This window comes from Trichosurus vulpecula, chromosome 1 (assembly GCF_011100635.1).
Source record: "Trichosurus vulpecula isolate mTriVul1 chromosome 1, mTriVul1.pri, whole genome shotgun sequence".
NCBI lineage: Eukaryota > Metazoa > Chordata > Mammalia > Diprotodontia > Phalangeridae > Trichosurus > Trichosurus vulpecula.
The window spans coordinates 491,246,440-491,262,125 of record NC_050573.1 but is presented as its reverse complement, the minus strand read 5'-3'; the positions used below and the strand labels follow the sequence as shown (position 1 = coordinate 491,262,125).

General features: G+C 39.4%; 1 protein-coding gene across 2 annotated transcripts in view; it reads right to left on the bottom strand.

Annotated features, from left to right (window-relative positions):
- CDC42SE2 (CDC42 small effector 2) overlaps positions 1-14,192 on the bottom strand; it is a 128,379-nt gene extending 114,187 nt beyond the window's left edge. The window contains exons 1-2 of one of the 2 annotated variants that reach the window (XM_036737584.1): positions 14,085-14,192; positions 3,971-4,196 (exon numbers count right to left, since the gene is read on the bottom strand). The gene's annotated coding sequence lies outside the window, so the exon portion shown is untranslated. The remainder of the gene's footprint in view (positions 1-3,970; positions 4,197-14,084) is intronic. The other variant, XM_036737591.1, reaches the window with a different exon arrangement.
- Positions 14,193-15,686: the final 1,494 nt, after the last annotated feature.

Here is a 15,686-nt window from a genome sequence, read left to right as displayed (position 1 = left end):
GAAAGATGTGAAACACAAAAATACAGAAGTGGAAGGATTTGCAGAAGAGAAACAAAAGGCAACACTATAAAAACGTGAATTCTATATAAGCCAAAATAACTGACCTTGAAGACAGGATGTGCAAAGATAACTTAAGCATCAAAGACAAATCTAACAAATAAAAACACTGAATATCATATTCGAAATAATAATACAAGAAAAATGCCCCGAATTTCTGTTGTCACTTGAAAAAAGAATATTTTTAAACTCTAAAACATGGAGTGGTTAAGTTTCACAATTTCAATGACAAGCAACTTTTGCAAGCAGCCAGGTATTACTGTACAGTTAAGAAAAATCAGAGGGAAAAAATAGCATATTACACACACATATAAACACACACACAATATAAATAATAGTATGTTACAACTATAACTCATAACATATACTGCAGACTAGGCCTAGTAATCATGTATGAAAAAGATGGAATTTCAACAAGAGGGGAACTTGTGACATTCTTTTTTAAAAAACAGATTTTCAACTTTAAAATACTCTCAAATGACAGAAATACAACGAAGATAAATAAATATAATTAGCAAGAAATGACTAAGTAACATTATGTTACTGCTTAGTCATTCTCTCATGTTTAAAAAAGGAGAATTGACCTGACAGATGGTCAGAAGGAATAAAGAAAGATCATCAATGAACAAAAAGGACCTGAGGGACTAAAGATTTAAAGTTAATTAAAAGAATCAGGAGAAAGGGAGGAAAAAGACTGTATAATGGGTTCAAATCTCACTTCAGATATAGCTTTGTGACCTTGGGCAAATCACTTAGCCTCTCCCCATCTTAAGCTTTCTGATCTATAAAATGGGGGATTTGGATTCAATGGCCTCTAATGAGATCTTATAAGACTTACAATAATATTCCATAGACTAAATACTGTGATTCCCTATAAATAAATCAGTATCTTTTGTGGGCGTATTAAGACAGTGGAGAGTCATGGGAGTGGGGTTGTGGGGAATAAGAGACAAAGGCCAGCTGGATGGCTACTCACAGCCAGTCCATATATGAACAATAAAGGGATAATTTCTTTAGTCGCTCAACAACAGAAGGGGCTGTGGAAGAATAGGATAAAAGCAATGGTGCAGAGAAATTGGGATGGAGGAGGATCATTACCATGAAGGAAGAGATACATGTATATGGAAAGATACCAAGACCTTTTAATGGATTTCATCTGGGGAGAATTTGTCATTTGGAGACCATCTTGACAGAGAAAGGCAAATATCTTCTACAGCTACACCCTATTTCAGGAGAGCCAACATCCTAGAAGAGGAGTGGGGAACCTGCAGCCTCCAGGCCACATGTGGCCCTCTAGGTCTTCAAGTGCGGACCTTCGACTGAATCCAAACTTCACAGGTGGCCTGAAGGCCACAGATTCCCCACCCCTGCTCTAGAATAATAGCGGGCACACAGAATCAGAGATAGGATAACCTGGCTTCAGTAGTGAAAAGGGCAGGATGTTGGCCTTGGTCTTATGACTTGGGAGTCGGTGTGACTAACAAGACACAATGCTGCTTTCTTCATGAATTTATATTTCTAAGTGTGAGGATGGTACTTCAGAAGGTCTGCCCTCATGAGACAGAAAGAATAAACAGGAACATACTATAGGTCATGGAGAGAAATAATGAGAAGAACGAGACTAATGAAAACTTCTTAGAAAAGCATGTGACAAAATGAATGTTACTTATAATGGAGGGGAGAGAAGAAGGGAAGATTTCTGAACTACTTATTAACTGAGTGGGCAAAGAACCAAAAGAAGGGATTAAATTCTTTTCAGTTAGAAATGAACAATTTTAGTAAATTTAAAGAACACAAAATGGGGCAGATAAAATGAGAATAAGGTGGGGGAGTAGGAAAGCCTGTGGGAAAGAACCAGTAATGGAGTAATGTAGGCAAAAGTAATCACAAAGGAAAAATGCTGACTTCACAGAGAAAAGAAATAAAAATCAATACAAAAGAAACAAATCAAAGAGAACACAAACCTAACAATCATAGGGAAAAAAATTACTTACCAGATTTATGGACAGGATAAGTTTAAACAAGGTGTGAATCCATAAAATTGGAAAGTTTTTGCAGGAACAAATCCAATAAAGCTAACTGATAAGAACATTGTTTGCAGCAAGTTTCTCATTTCCAAAATATATAAGGAATTTATTCAAATTTATAAGAATAGGAGTCGTTGGGGCAGCTAGGTGGCACAGTGAGTAGAGCACCGGCCCTGGAGTCAGGAGGACCTGAGTTCAAATCCAGTTTCAGACACCTGACACACTTACTAGCTGTGTGACCTTGGGCAAGTCCCTTAACCCCAATTGCTCTGCCTTCCCCCCTCAAAAAAAATCTAAAAAAACAGTAATCATTTCTAAGGTCTAAGGATATGAACACTCAATTGTCTAGGGAAGACTTGTCAGGGTATCCATAGCGATATGAAAAAATGCTTCAAATTACTACTGCTTAGAGAAATACAAATTAAAGCAATTCTGAGATTTCACTTTATATCATCAAAATGGCAAAAATAACAACAAAGGAAAATAGTAACTGTTGGTGTGGATGTGGGAGAACAAGCACACCGATGTATTTATTGTTGGTGGACCTGTGAATGTATGCAACCATTCTGGAAAATAATTTCAAATAATACATTAAAAATTATGAAAGAGTATCATCACTGGTCCAATTATATCATTGCTAGGCCATACTTGAAAGTGAACAAAGAAAAAGGAAACAGTCCTAGAGATATACACACAAAAAGAATTTTAAAAAAAAAAGCAAAGCCACTTACAGAACTCAAAGGCAGAAATGGTGTAATAGCCTCAGAGACAAGACTTAGATTCAAACCTTGCCAAGACACATCTTATTTATGAGACCCTAGGCAAGTCACTTAATTTCCCAATGCTTTAAGCAGCTCTCTTATATGGTAAGTTACCAAGAAGATGCCAACTTACAATGGTAGATTAAGTTTTTCACCAAGAGTTCCCTATACCAATGAACTCAATAGTCTATCTATGTCCTATCTCTACAGTATGAAAAGTAAATTCATACTATTTGGAAGGACTGAAGCTGTAAAAGATTTTAAAAAAGCACATTCACTGAATATATTCTAGTATACTTAAAAGCCAACTACATTAGTTTGAGTATGCCTATCAAACAACAGGAAATGAGGCCATTTCAGGAAACGATTTTTATCGACACTTATCTTGTTCTCTATTTCAATACTTAAACAACTTGGGTATCTTGGATTTCAATGCAATATCTCAACAATTGGAATGATAATCTCTAGAGAACTTCTATATGTAAATAACTTAATTTCTTTAAAATAATGTTCTAAACATGTTAAAATGTTTAAACATTTTAAAATACCTTCATAGACTTCAGAAGTCTTATTAATGCAGTGCCTTCAGAAGACTAATGGTAAGTGTGCCTCCAAAATGGGCAGTGAGGTAGCAAGCTATGGATGGGGCATGCATTTTCAGACGCTGCAATGTTTTGCTTATCTATGCTTATCTGCTATAAGAGAGGGTGCTATTGAAGGGTAGAGTGGAAGGTGTCACTGGGAAGTCAGAATGGTGAAAAAAAAAGAGAAGACATCAATAAAACATTTAACAAGAAAAAAACTTAAACACCTCTATATATGCTCAAGGGCTTTTAAATTTAAAAGTAGAAAAAAACCATGCCAATAAACAGTCTCTAAATTTTAAAAGTGCATTTTTAAATCAATTGCTTCTAAATCAGAAAGGACTTTCTCTATAAACACATAGAAAAAGAAATGGTAGTAATCTCTCTAGAAGTCCAAAAACTGTAGCTGAAGTATTGATCCAAACTACCCAGACTATCCATAACTTAAGTATGTTACTGTACTACAGAGCCCAATTACCCTGAATTACAATGGGGAAACTCCTTCAGAGCTCCAAAATGCAAAGCCAGGAACACATCTCACCTTCTTCCCACCAGTTGTCAGTGGAGGTGGATCTTTGCCACTTGTGTAGATCAGGAACTTTTGCTGATATAACCCCCAGGCAACACTTGTCAGTCCCAGGTGATTCCTCACACCTTCTTTCTATTCTTCCATTGGTCCTAGAGATTTCTCCCCTTGCTTCTTCCAACTAAGGTCTCTCTCCTTTCTGGCCCATTGTGCAACAGAACATAGTTTTATAGTTTTTCCCCTATGGGTATAGAAAAAAGGCAAAATGGTATGGTTGAAAGAGTACTGCACCGTGGGGGATGACATGGACAAATTGTGCTTTATGAAAAGGCATCTGTAGGAGCTATACTTAAGTGGGGAAAGGATTTGAGATGAGAAGACCAATTAGTAGACTGATCTCTTTTATAAGCAATACTATGTTTGATTCTATTCTGATTTTTCAGTCAATCATCAAGCTTTTTATCATGTGCCTGTTACTGTTTAATTATTTTTTTCAGTTACCCTGTGACACCTTTTGGGATTTTTTTGGCAACGATACTAAAATAGCTTACCATCCTTTTCTAGCTCATTTTGTGTTTGGGACAGCTAGATGGTGCAGGACATAGAGTGCTGGTCCTTGAGTCAGGAAAACTCCTCCTCCTGAGTTCAAATTTGGTGTGACCCTGGGCAAGTCACTTATCCCTGTTTGCCCCAGTTTTCTCATGTGTAAAATGAGCTACAGTAAGAATGCTAAGGATACAAAAAGAAAAGTGAGACAAAACCAATTTTCAAGGGACTTAGAGTTTTACTGAAAAGATACAATATATTCAGTGAAAAGTAAATGCATCATACAAAATCAACACAAAGCAGTGGTATAAAAGATAGACAGGCCACTCACTAACTGGGGAGGGCAAGAAAAGAAGCTGTAAAGGAGGTAGCAATTGAGGTATGCTTTGAAAGAAGTTAGGAATCTTTAATTTCCAAAATCCTATATAATATATATCCCAAAGATGTAGATACATTGAGTTTATTTCCAATAGTTCTGACCTTAGATAGCTCTATTTCATATAAAAGAAAAATTTATTTTATAACATTTCTACCCCATGATATCCAAGCTTGTAGGACCTGTTATTATTGTGGGAGAGGGTGTTAGATCTCCGAGGTAGCTTAGTGTGACTTTTGATCCATGAAACCAGGTTGGGAGAGGTAGTTTTCAAAGCTTATAAGATAGAAGGAGAGGGATGGGGCCTGGGCCAGAAATAGATAATTTTAAAAACAAATACAGGTTAGGTTCATTCCTGCTAAACCCCCAAAAGCAAGAGATTTGGATTGAAAATACTTTAATGCAGTTCATTATTCAGTTTTTTAAATATAAATTGGTATTTTGGTTTGATCCCAAACTGAGGTAGAAGGACCTTAGGGCCAACTAGTCCAATCTCCTCCTGCAAATGTAGAAATTGAGGCCTAAGGTACATGGGTAATAAGTGGCAGGATTTTAAACCAGCCTCATCGCCTATAAACCCAGTGCTGTTTCAACTGTGTTTTGGTTTAAATTCAAGCAAATTTAATGTGTTTCATACTCACTTTCCTTATCCATCGTAGGGAACATGTTACTAAAATCCAATTATTTTTAATTGTTCATTGGCTTAGCAACTTTAGCAACAGCTTGCCTCTCAAGTCGGGACTCATTCATGTGAAAGACTTAGCTGAGCTACTCTGATCAAGACAATGATTCAAGACAATTCTAAAGGACTCATGATGAAAAATGCCATCCACCTCCAGAGAGAGAGAGAGAACTGATGACGTGAGTGCAGATTGAAGCATCTTTTTTCCCCACCTTTTTAACTCTTCTTACTTTGTGTGTGTGTTTTATTAATTATTTTTGCAACATGGCTAATAAGAAGTTATGTTTTGCATGACTTCACATGTATAATTGATATCATATTGCTTGCCTTCTTTTTTAAAAAAGTTGGCTGGGACTTTGTTGTTCACTAAAAATTTTCCCTAAGAACAGCTTTGGCTGAATCCAAAAAAGTTTTTAAAAGGCAGCTAGGTGGACAATGTTTATAACATAGGATCCGGAGTGAGAAAGATCTGAGTTCAAATACCGCTTCAGATATGCATCTGTCACACTAACATGTGACACTGAGCAAGTCACTTAACTTCACTGTCTCAGTTTCCTTATTTGTGAAATGGGGATTATAACGGCACTTAACTCATAGGATGATTGTGAGAATCAGAGGAGTTAACATAATTAAAGTACTTTGCAAACCTTAAAGAACTGCATAAATGCTAACTACTAGTATTAATATGTTGTCTCATCATTTTCTTTTATTAAATTATCTATTATTTATGATTTTATCTTTGACCTATTGATTTTAGAGTAAATAATTTTAAAATAAAATTTTTATTAATAAAATAATATAAAATAAAAATTTTAGACTAAATAATTTAGTCTCTAAATCTGACTGCTTTTCTTCATAGGTCTTTTACTGATTATCACAAATGTAGAGCTAGAAAACAACTTAAAGACTACTGAATCCAACCCCTTTATTTTGTAGAAGAGAAAACTCAAGCTGAAAGAGGTTAAATGACTTACCAAGGACCACCCAACTAGAAAGTGGGCCAGAATTTTAACTCAGACCAGGGCCTAGTGCACTATGCCAAACAGCTGCTTTATTATACTTTTATTATGTTGTGGTCACTAAAGGATGTTTTCATATTTCTGCTTTTCAGCATGTTACTAAGATTATACCCCACAACAGAGGAATTTTTCAGAGACGCCATGCATAGCTAAGAAATATGTATATCTTTTTAATTCTCATTTGGTAACTGCCAAAGATCTATTACATCTAACTTTTCAAAAATCCTGTTTGGGAGCTTATCTTCTTTCTTGTCTATTTTTCATTAGATTTGCCTAGGTCTGAAAAGGATACATTGAAGTCCCCAGCTATTAGCAATTTGCTATTTCTCCCTATAATTTCAAATAATTTTTCCTTTAAATATTTAGATTCTATTCTCCTTCGTATAAATATCTTTAGTGATACTATTTCATTACTTATGATGCCTTTAAGCATAATAGTTTGTCTACTTGTCTCTTTATCTACTTTTACTGTCATCCTGCCTAAGATTATAAAAATTACTCCTACTTTTAAAAGTTTGCCTGAAGCATAATAAATTCGCCTTCATCTCATTTTTAACTGTGTGAATGTGGGGTTTAAGTAAACAATACATGGTTAGAATCTACTTTCTAATCCATTTTTTTCTATCTTCTTCTATTTTATGGGTAAGTTCCTCCCATTTACATTCATAATTATGATTCAATCACTCAATCAACAAGAATTTATGAAGCTCCTACTATGTACTAGGAACTAAGCTAGAAACTGGAGATATAAATATAATGAATGACAAAATACCCATTCACCTGGCCCTAAAATTCTAATGGGCAAGACAATAAATGTAAGTATATATTGAATAATAATAATAAAATAAATAAATACAAAATATTTACCTAGAAAAATAGTTTAGGAGAAGCAATACTAGAAGTTAAAGTATCAAAAAAGGTTTCATAAAAAATATGGTGCATCTTGGAAAAGAAACGTGAGATGGAAGCAAGGAGAGAGATGAAAAGATCCAGAGAAGGGGATACAGGACTGTAAGGAGTTGACTAGAGGTGATTTTGGCTGTATTGTGTGTGGGGGGAAGGGGGGTTGATGGGGGTGGAAAATGGTTTCTGTCCAGATCTGTAAAAGGTTTTAAAATGTAAACAAAGAATACTATAAGTAAGAGGGAGTCACTGGAGTTGACCGAGGAGGGGAGCCACATGGTCAGATCTATGCTTAAGGAGCTTACCTTTGTGAGGATGGTGTAAAATACATCTGGCTAGAGAGAAATATGAAGCGGAGAAACCAGTTAGAAGATGTTTTTAATCATCTAAGCCCTACACTAAAATGGTGGCTGTGTGAGAAGAGGAAGGGTCAGACGGAAGAGATATTTGAAATGAGAGTCCACAAGATTTATGACTATGTGGCTACGTGAGATGAGGGAGAGTAAAGAGTCCAGGGTAATGCTAAGGATATAAAACTGAAATACTAGAAGGATGGTGGTACCTTCTTCCATGTTTGTATTCTCTTCTTGCACACTTCAACATGTGAGATAGTAAGTTCCTCCCCCTTCTTTCTCACCTCTCCTCTAGTATTTCCATTTTCCCCTCCTTTTTTCTTTCTTCTCTTAAAGCCAATAAAACAAAACTACATGACATCTAGTTCTTATTTTAGTATGCTACTTAATTCCTGCTGTGACCTTTGGAGAAAACGGGATTCTGAAGAGATACTTGTCTCTCCCCCCACCCCCACTTACAGTTTAGCCTTTTCCAATGGCTCATATGAATTTTGCTTTCTAGTTTTAACTTCTATACTTAAATTTCAAAGTTTCTATTCAGCTCGTCTTTTGAGCAGTAATGTTTGAAAGTCCTCTATTCTATTAAAGATCAATTTTTATATGGATAACTTCTTTAGGTGGCAACAGCGCAGTGCCAAGGGTTTTGTAGTTAAAGGACCTGGGATCTAATCCTGGTTCTGCCACTACGTATATGACTTTGAGCACATCACTTTAATTTCTCTTGGTCTCAATTTCTTCAACTACAAAACAAGTGATTAGATGTAGTGGCCTCTAAGGTCCTTTCCAGCTATAGATAATGACTTTAGGAGTTCCCCATAGGATTATATTCATTTTTTGCAGGATAAATTATGTTTAGTTGCAAACCTTTATCTTCTGTGTTTTACAATATTGCCTCACAAGACTTTCTCTCCTATAAAGACTTGCAGCCTAATTTTATGCTGTCCTAACTGTGGTTCTTTGATATTTGAACTCTTTCTTTTCGACTGCTTAAAGCAGGCCTGCACAACCTGCACTACATCCTCTACATTTTTTGTGAGCCACCTGAAATCCTTTGGTGGGCCTCAGGTTGTGCAGGCCTGGCTTAAAGTATTTCTGTGATGCAGCGGCTCTGGATTTGGGCTATGACATCCTGGATGTCTCCTCACTGGAAATGGCTGGAGGTAAAGTGGGGGAGTGGGAAGAGGATGTATGCAGGCAAGCTCCAGGGATCTCGCTTCACCAGTTTCCACTTCAGTACTCTTTTCACCATGCCAGTGATCATTATCACCATCATCGATATGCCACCAAGACGCATTTATGAAATAAATACTTATGTGTGCCCTGTGTTTCTGAGCTCTTTACAAAATACGTCCAAACTGTTTGGGAATCTGCAGCCATGGGAAGGATGTTGCATTTGGAACAGCGGGACCTGAGATTGAATTCCAGCTCTTCAGTTTACTACCTGTGTGAATTTAGGTAAGTCATTTCATCTTTATCAGCTTCAAATTCCTCTTCGACAAGGTGAGGAAGTTTGGCTAAATGACCACTAAGGACCCATCCAGTTTCAGACGTATGAGCCTATAATCCTACTGATTGTATGACCAAAGGTTGAAAGAGCAGAGAATTTAAAACTGAAAGTGAATTTCCTGAAATTTAACCTCATTTTTCAGATGAGGAAACTGAGGCGCAAAGACATTAAATGGTTTGCCCAGAGTCACAAAGCTATGGCAGACTCAGACTTAAGGATTTTTGTGTGGAAATAACAGTATTTGTTGACGAAAACAGAAATGTACAATACCAGTAAAGAATCCTGTCACTTGCAAGTTCTGTTAAAATATTCTTAACAATGTATGAAATGCACTGCTTTTTAAAAAAATAGGTATAGAGTGTATCCACATAAAAATCTGAATTGTAAAAAAATACTACTAATTTTTAGAATGTTTTATGAAGAGCAACAGCATATCAGTTTGACCTTCTAATGGAGATGATTGAAAGGACAGAGGTATAGAACTGATAGGACAAAATCAGGTTCCTAAAAAATACCAGCTAATAAACATAGAATTTAGATAATATAGCACAATAAAATAGATAATATAGTCTTTTGTCAAGGATTAATCAATACAATGGCATAAATCTCTTCCCTATTTATTTTAAACCACTCTTACAGTAGGTACTTATAAAATTGTCAGCAAAGTCTGGATATGGGTAGCAAATTATCCCTCATGACCCTTACATTTTCAGCATTATTCAAAATTAATTTGTAGTAGACAGATGAAAAGCTAAAATGACAATTTCTTGAAAAGGTACGCTATATTGGGCAAATACCGCAAAAGAATCCACTGTTTCTCTTGGAAGAATTTTTGTAAATAGAAAATGCTACTGTTTTCGCAAAATCAGAAACAAGGCCAAAAGTAAGAAGCTCCTGAATAAATGTATTGTATTAAATAGCTTCTCACTTCTTTCTCAAAGGAAAATTAAGAATACTACCATTATCCCTCTTCCTTATTGTAAAATACAAAGAAATATTTTTAAATTGACATATGGAAATATTAAAGTGAGGGGTAGTGGGATGAGGTGGGCCCAGCCGTAGAGTCAGGAAGGCCTGGGTTCACATACTGCCTCTGACACATTCAACTGGGTAAGTCGCTGAAACACTCAGTGTTTCACTCAGCTCCCCAAGCAACTCTCTTAAGGTGTCAATTACAGAGTAGCTACCTATCTGCAAGAGTGAAAAAAGTTCCCCCACCAGTGTTTCCTATACAGATGGAATCATAGATCAGGACCAAAAAAAAACCCAACCCCATCAAAATATGTCTGTATAGGCTTAAGAGCCCCCCTCCCCGCCCCATGTAACTTATTCACATATAAATCATTTGAGTACAATTTTAGGTGTAACATACATCTGTAATTTTAAGATCATAGGATTTAGACACAGAAGCATCACAAACTTGGCGCTGGAAGTGCCCACAGGGAAGGATCATAAAGTTTGAGCTGGAAGGGACATATGATACACACAGGGTAAAAGTCCTGATGCTTACCTAAGAAGGGAGAGATTCTAGACTTAGAATTGGTGGGAATAATATAATCTCATTTGATCTTCACTACAACCCTGTGTGATAGATGCTGCTATTATCCCCACTTTACAGGTGAAGAAACTGAGGTCTAAGGAAGTTATATGACCAAGTGAGATGACATTTGTGAAAGCACTTAGCACAGTGCCAGGCACATAGTGAGTGTTTTGCTTATTCTCTTCACCATTCCTACTTACTCAAGATAGTCTAAGTAGTAACTAGTATAGTCAGAACTTGAACCTATATCCCCTGACTCCAAATTGAGTCATTTTCCTGTAACATTATATGACCGCTATATGTATATATGTGTGTGTAGTCTGTACCACACAGACTTTATCATATATGTGGAATACACACACACACACAGGAAATCAGGAGAACGGGACTCTAGTCCAAGTCCTGCCGCCTCCTAGCTGTGTGACCTTAGAAAAGTCATATGAAATTCTTTGGGCCTCAGTTTTCTTGTCAGCCAAATCTGGGGATTGGAATAAAAGATCTCAAGATGTGTTTCTTCTCCATTCTTTAGAGGCAGCTAGGTGATACACTCCGGAGTGTGCTGCACACGGAAGTCAAGAACACCTGAGTTCTGATGCTGCCTCAGTCACTTACCTCTCAACCTGTTCCCTCATCTGTAAGATGGGGATAATAATAGCATGTAGCGAGGATCAAATAAGATAAACGTGTAAACAAACCACTTCCCACCAATTCTAAGACCAGAATCTCTCTCCATTTAGGTAAAGCTCCAAGAGTTTTAATATGTGTGAATCATATATAAAAACGAAAAAAAGTAGTATATATATGTCATTCATTTTAGACAAAAGTTTGATCTTAAGATAAGATTTTTACACACTCACCTCACCTTTTGCTTCATAAAGAAAAGTATTTCATTTCTAATACTACTGATGTTTGTCATGGCAAGATGAGTTTCATATTTATTGGTAGTCATTCCCCACTTTCAAAGAGAATACATTAAATATATTTTCTTTAGTGTCAAGTGCATTCAGTTAGAGAAGGGCAAGGAAGTCCTTCTGCTGCCCTTGACTTGCACCCACACATCCAGCAATATTGGACTCCTTGCAGTCAGTTCCTCACACATGACATCCCATCTCTTGATACTCCAACTCAGGACTCCATGCCTTTTTCACTGGCTGTCCCCTATGCCCAGAAGCCCTTCTCACCTTCTTGCCTACTGTCTTCCCTGGTTTCCTTCAAGTCTCAGCTCAAATCCCATCTTTTTCAAGAGGCTTTTCCCAAGTTTTTTCAATACTAGTGTTTATCCTTGGAGTAACTCCACTTTGCCCAGTGTGTATCTGGTTCTTAAACAGTTTTTGCAGGTTGTCTCCCCTATTAGAATTTCAGCTCCTTGAGGGCAAGGACTATTTTTTGCCTTTCTCTGTATTACCAAACCTTAGCAGGATGCCCAACATAAAGAATATACTTAAATGCTTGTTGACTTGCCTGAACTTGACCTAAGGCAGGGATTTACATGTCAAAATTCAACAATTAAGGCTGTATCTATTTGCCTGTGTCTTGGTTGTCTTAATTCATGCTGGGTGCAACACCAAACATTTATATACTCAACACCAAGTACCAAGTCTTCCCTGGTCCATGGTGGGGGAGGGAGAGAGCAGTGTCTGAGTGGGGGCGGGGAGGGCAAGGGAGTTGTGGTTATATGCACTACTTCATTTTAATTCTGGTAGGCTTAGGTTTTGCCTCTTTGCCTTCATATATAAAAGGTTTAATGTTGAACATTTGAGTTTCGCTTATAAATTCCGTCACACTCAACACTTCCCAGTGTAAATGCTTATTAAAGTAACAGCTAAAAATAAACCAGAATGTTTCATACATGTGAAGTCAGCACTCTAGCGTCTTTTCAGCTATCAGTACTACCTTAGAGAGTGGCTACCACACCCAATACCAGCAAAACATACCTATAGAAACATCCGTTTGCCCTTGAACTCAGTAGGCACTTTTATTAGACAACCTGTTAGAGTTTATGCTCCTTTGCAGAGTGTACTGATATAATTTCTAACCAACTATAATAAAAAAAAAAGTTGCCAACAGTGTAGTCGCCTTTACAAAACATATTTACTTCTAACTGCTATAAAGTGATGACTGTCTATGGTCACGATACTTCCTTCTCACCCCCTACAACGCCATGAGTAATTTTTAAATGTTTTCCTATATACTGCAGATGAGAAAAAAAGGAACAAGAAGCCATTTGTGCTTCAGATGAGAAAAAAAAAAGCCTCCTGTTGAGTAACTATGAGAAATAACCCAGTTGTTCAAATATTAATCCTATTATGGTTCTGGATATCTGGGGAAGGCTGGGGTACCTCTGCCTCTCACCTAACATCCAGCTCCCATACAAGACACCATTACCTCTCCCACAAAAATAAAATCTAAAGACAATTTCAGTTTGCATGGCTCAAGACACCCTCTTTAATCTACAGCAATGGAAAATCTGATACTAGTCTCTGATTCCACACTTACATTGCTAGTGAAGCTGACTTTCAAACGTCTCAAAAGTTAAGGAAATTTGTCTTTAATTTTCATTCACGTCATGTCAGTCTGAATCGTCTCTAGTTCTGCACAGAAGTGTTAAAGCATTTTAAATTAATCAGTTCAAGTAAGAGCCGGAGAGCCAGAGGAAGGTAATCAACCTCTAAAATGAATAGAAAAATGTGCCCAGAAACGAAAATGGAGCTTCACCCTCCCCGTCTTAGCAGTGCTAGTCTGGACCGCCGTGCTGTTAGAGGTGAAGGCTACGGCGGCGGAGTCGCAGAAAAGCAGTAGCGAGAACCCTCGTTTGGACTCGGTTTCGTTGTGGTTGGTGGTTTGTCTGTTTTCGTCCTTTTGGGGGGTAGGGGCGGAGGAGGAAGAGGTAACTAGCTCAGCTCAGCTCAGCTGCCGTCCCCCTGTTGCTATGTCTCCTTGCAGCTGGGGATGTGCAAGCAGCCTGGGGACGGGTTGCTACTGCAGGCTAGAGGCTAGGCTTTCTGGGAAGTGACCTCTCCCAACTAACTCATAAAAAGGGGGGAGGGGGTGGAGAGGGCAGAACGAATAGTGAAACTGAGAGAAGTGGAGGTGGGAATGTGGGAGTAGATGCCGCACCGAGCCGCGCACCGCTAGGACACGGATCCCTCCTCTCTCCCTCGTCTCCCCCTCTCCCGGCCGCCGGGTTTCCTCCATCTACTCACCAGTTTTATAGCGGGTGCTCTCCTTTGTCTGATCTCCTCCTTTCTTCCCCTTCTCTCCCGGTTAGCGGCTGCTTCTCCTCCGCTGTTTCTCCGGTGCTCTCAGCACTGCCCCCTCGCTCCGAAATCCCCCCGCCCCCTTCCTAGTCTCCTCCCTTCCGCAGTCCCCTCCCTAGGGCTCCGAGAGAGAATAGTGATAATAGATGATCTCTCCCCCAGAAGGAGGAACCCGGAATAATGCTGTGGCTGCTGTTGCTGTTGCTTCTGCTGCCGCTGCGCAGCGCCCCCCCTTCCCCTGCACACACACTGGACCCCAACCCCGCCAGTCACCTCCTACGCCCTCCCCCTCGCCCAGCTACAGCGCACGCCGGGTTTCCCGGGCGCAGCTGCCGGGTTTTCGCTTTGCTTTCTCAGCCTCCGTACACGGCGTGCAGCGAGGGCTGCAATTCACCTCTCGGTTCTGCTCACTCCCACACCCTTCTGCCTTCCTGCAATGAGGAGGGTTTACTAACATGCTGGAAGTGAGCGAAGATCGCATATGGGAAAAGGGAAATTCGTAAAAGGGGGAGGGAGAAGGGACTTTAACGCGGCAAGTTGGAAAGGAGGTGAAGATGGCGACTCTAAGGCTGTGGTGTACGGGCTTAGAGGGAAGTAGTGAAGAAGAGCCCCTGACTCTGCGTGTTGAGGCTGCGGGGGCTGCTCCCCTTCCGCTCAGGCCTGGGCCCGTGGGTTCACTGGCCAGGTGTGATACATAGGAGGGGCAAAGGCGAGGAAGGACGTCCTGCATCCTGCGAGCCTTGGCCGCAGCCTCTTCGGCTGGGCACTCGGCTCGCAGCTGCCTTCCGATTCTGCTTCTGCCGCACTTTCAAACAGCCGCCACACTTCTGACCACTCCTGGGAGAGGAAACCGAAAAGGCAGGCCGGGCCCTAGTGCACCCTCTGGCGCCCAGTCTGAGAGCAAGAAGTAGGGCTGCAGGGTGGAGTGGGAGGATTTCCACAACTCAGCAACTCACAGTCAGACTTCAGACTTCAGACCTGGGCCCCGCAGTGCAGCCAGGCCACCTCCCTTTCTGAGTGTTACATATTAAGGTTTCCTTTAAACTTGATCAAATTAGAGGACTCAAACTGCCGATTGCACATCTGGCCCAGGGCAGCCGTGCCTGGGTCCACTGACTTCAAATCTAGTGCTCCTTTCATTATACATGTTGCATCCTTCAACCCTGTCATTTCACAGATCAATCATTCAAGAAGTATTTAGTGACTGCTATGTTCCAAGCCCCGTGCGAATTGCAAGGGATTAAAAGACGAAAATGAAACCATTTCTGCCCCCCCCCCCCCAGAAGTTTACATTCGATGGAAGACAAGCACACTCCTTAAGTCAACAAGCTTCTATTAAGCACCTACCAACAGCCTGGAACTGGGCTAAATGCTGGAGATAAAGAGAAATGCAAAAACAGTCCTTGCGCTCAAGGAGCTCACAATCTGATGGAGACAATTTGCAAAGAGGAACTGGGGATCTCAGAGGGAAGGGAACCAGAAGCCTTCTTACAAAAGGGTCTTGAAGGTAGCCAGGAAACCCGGGAGATGGAAGTGAACGGGAAGAGA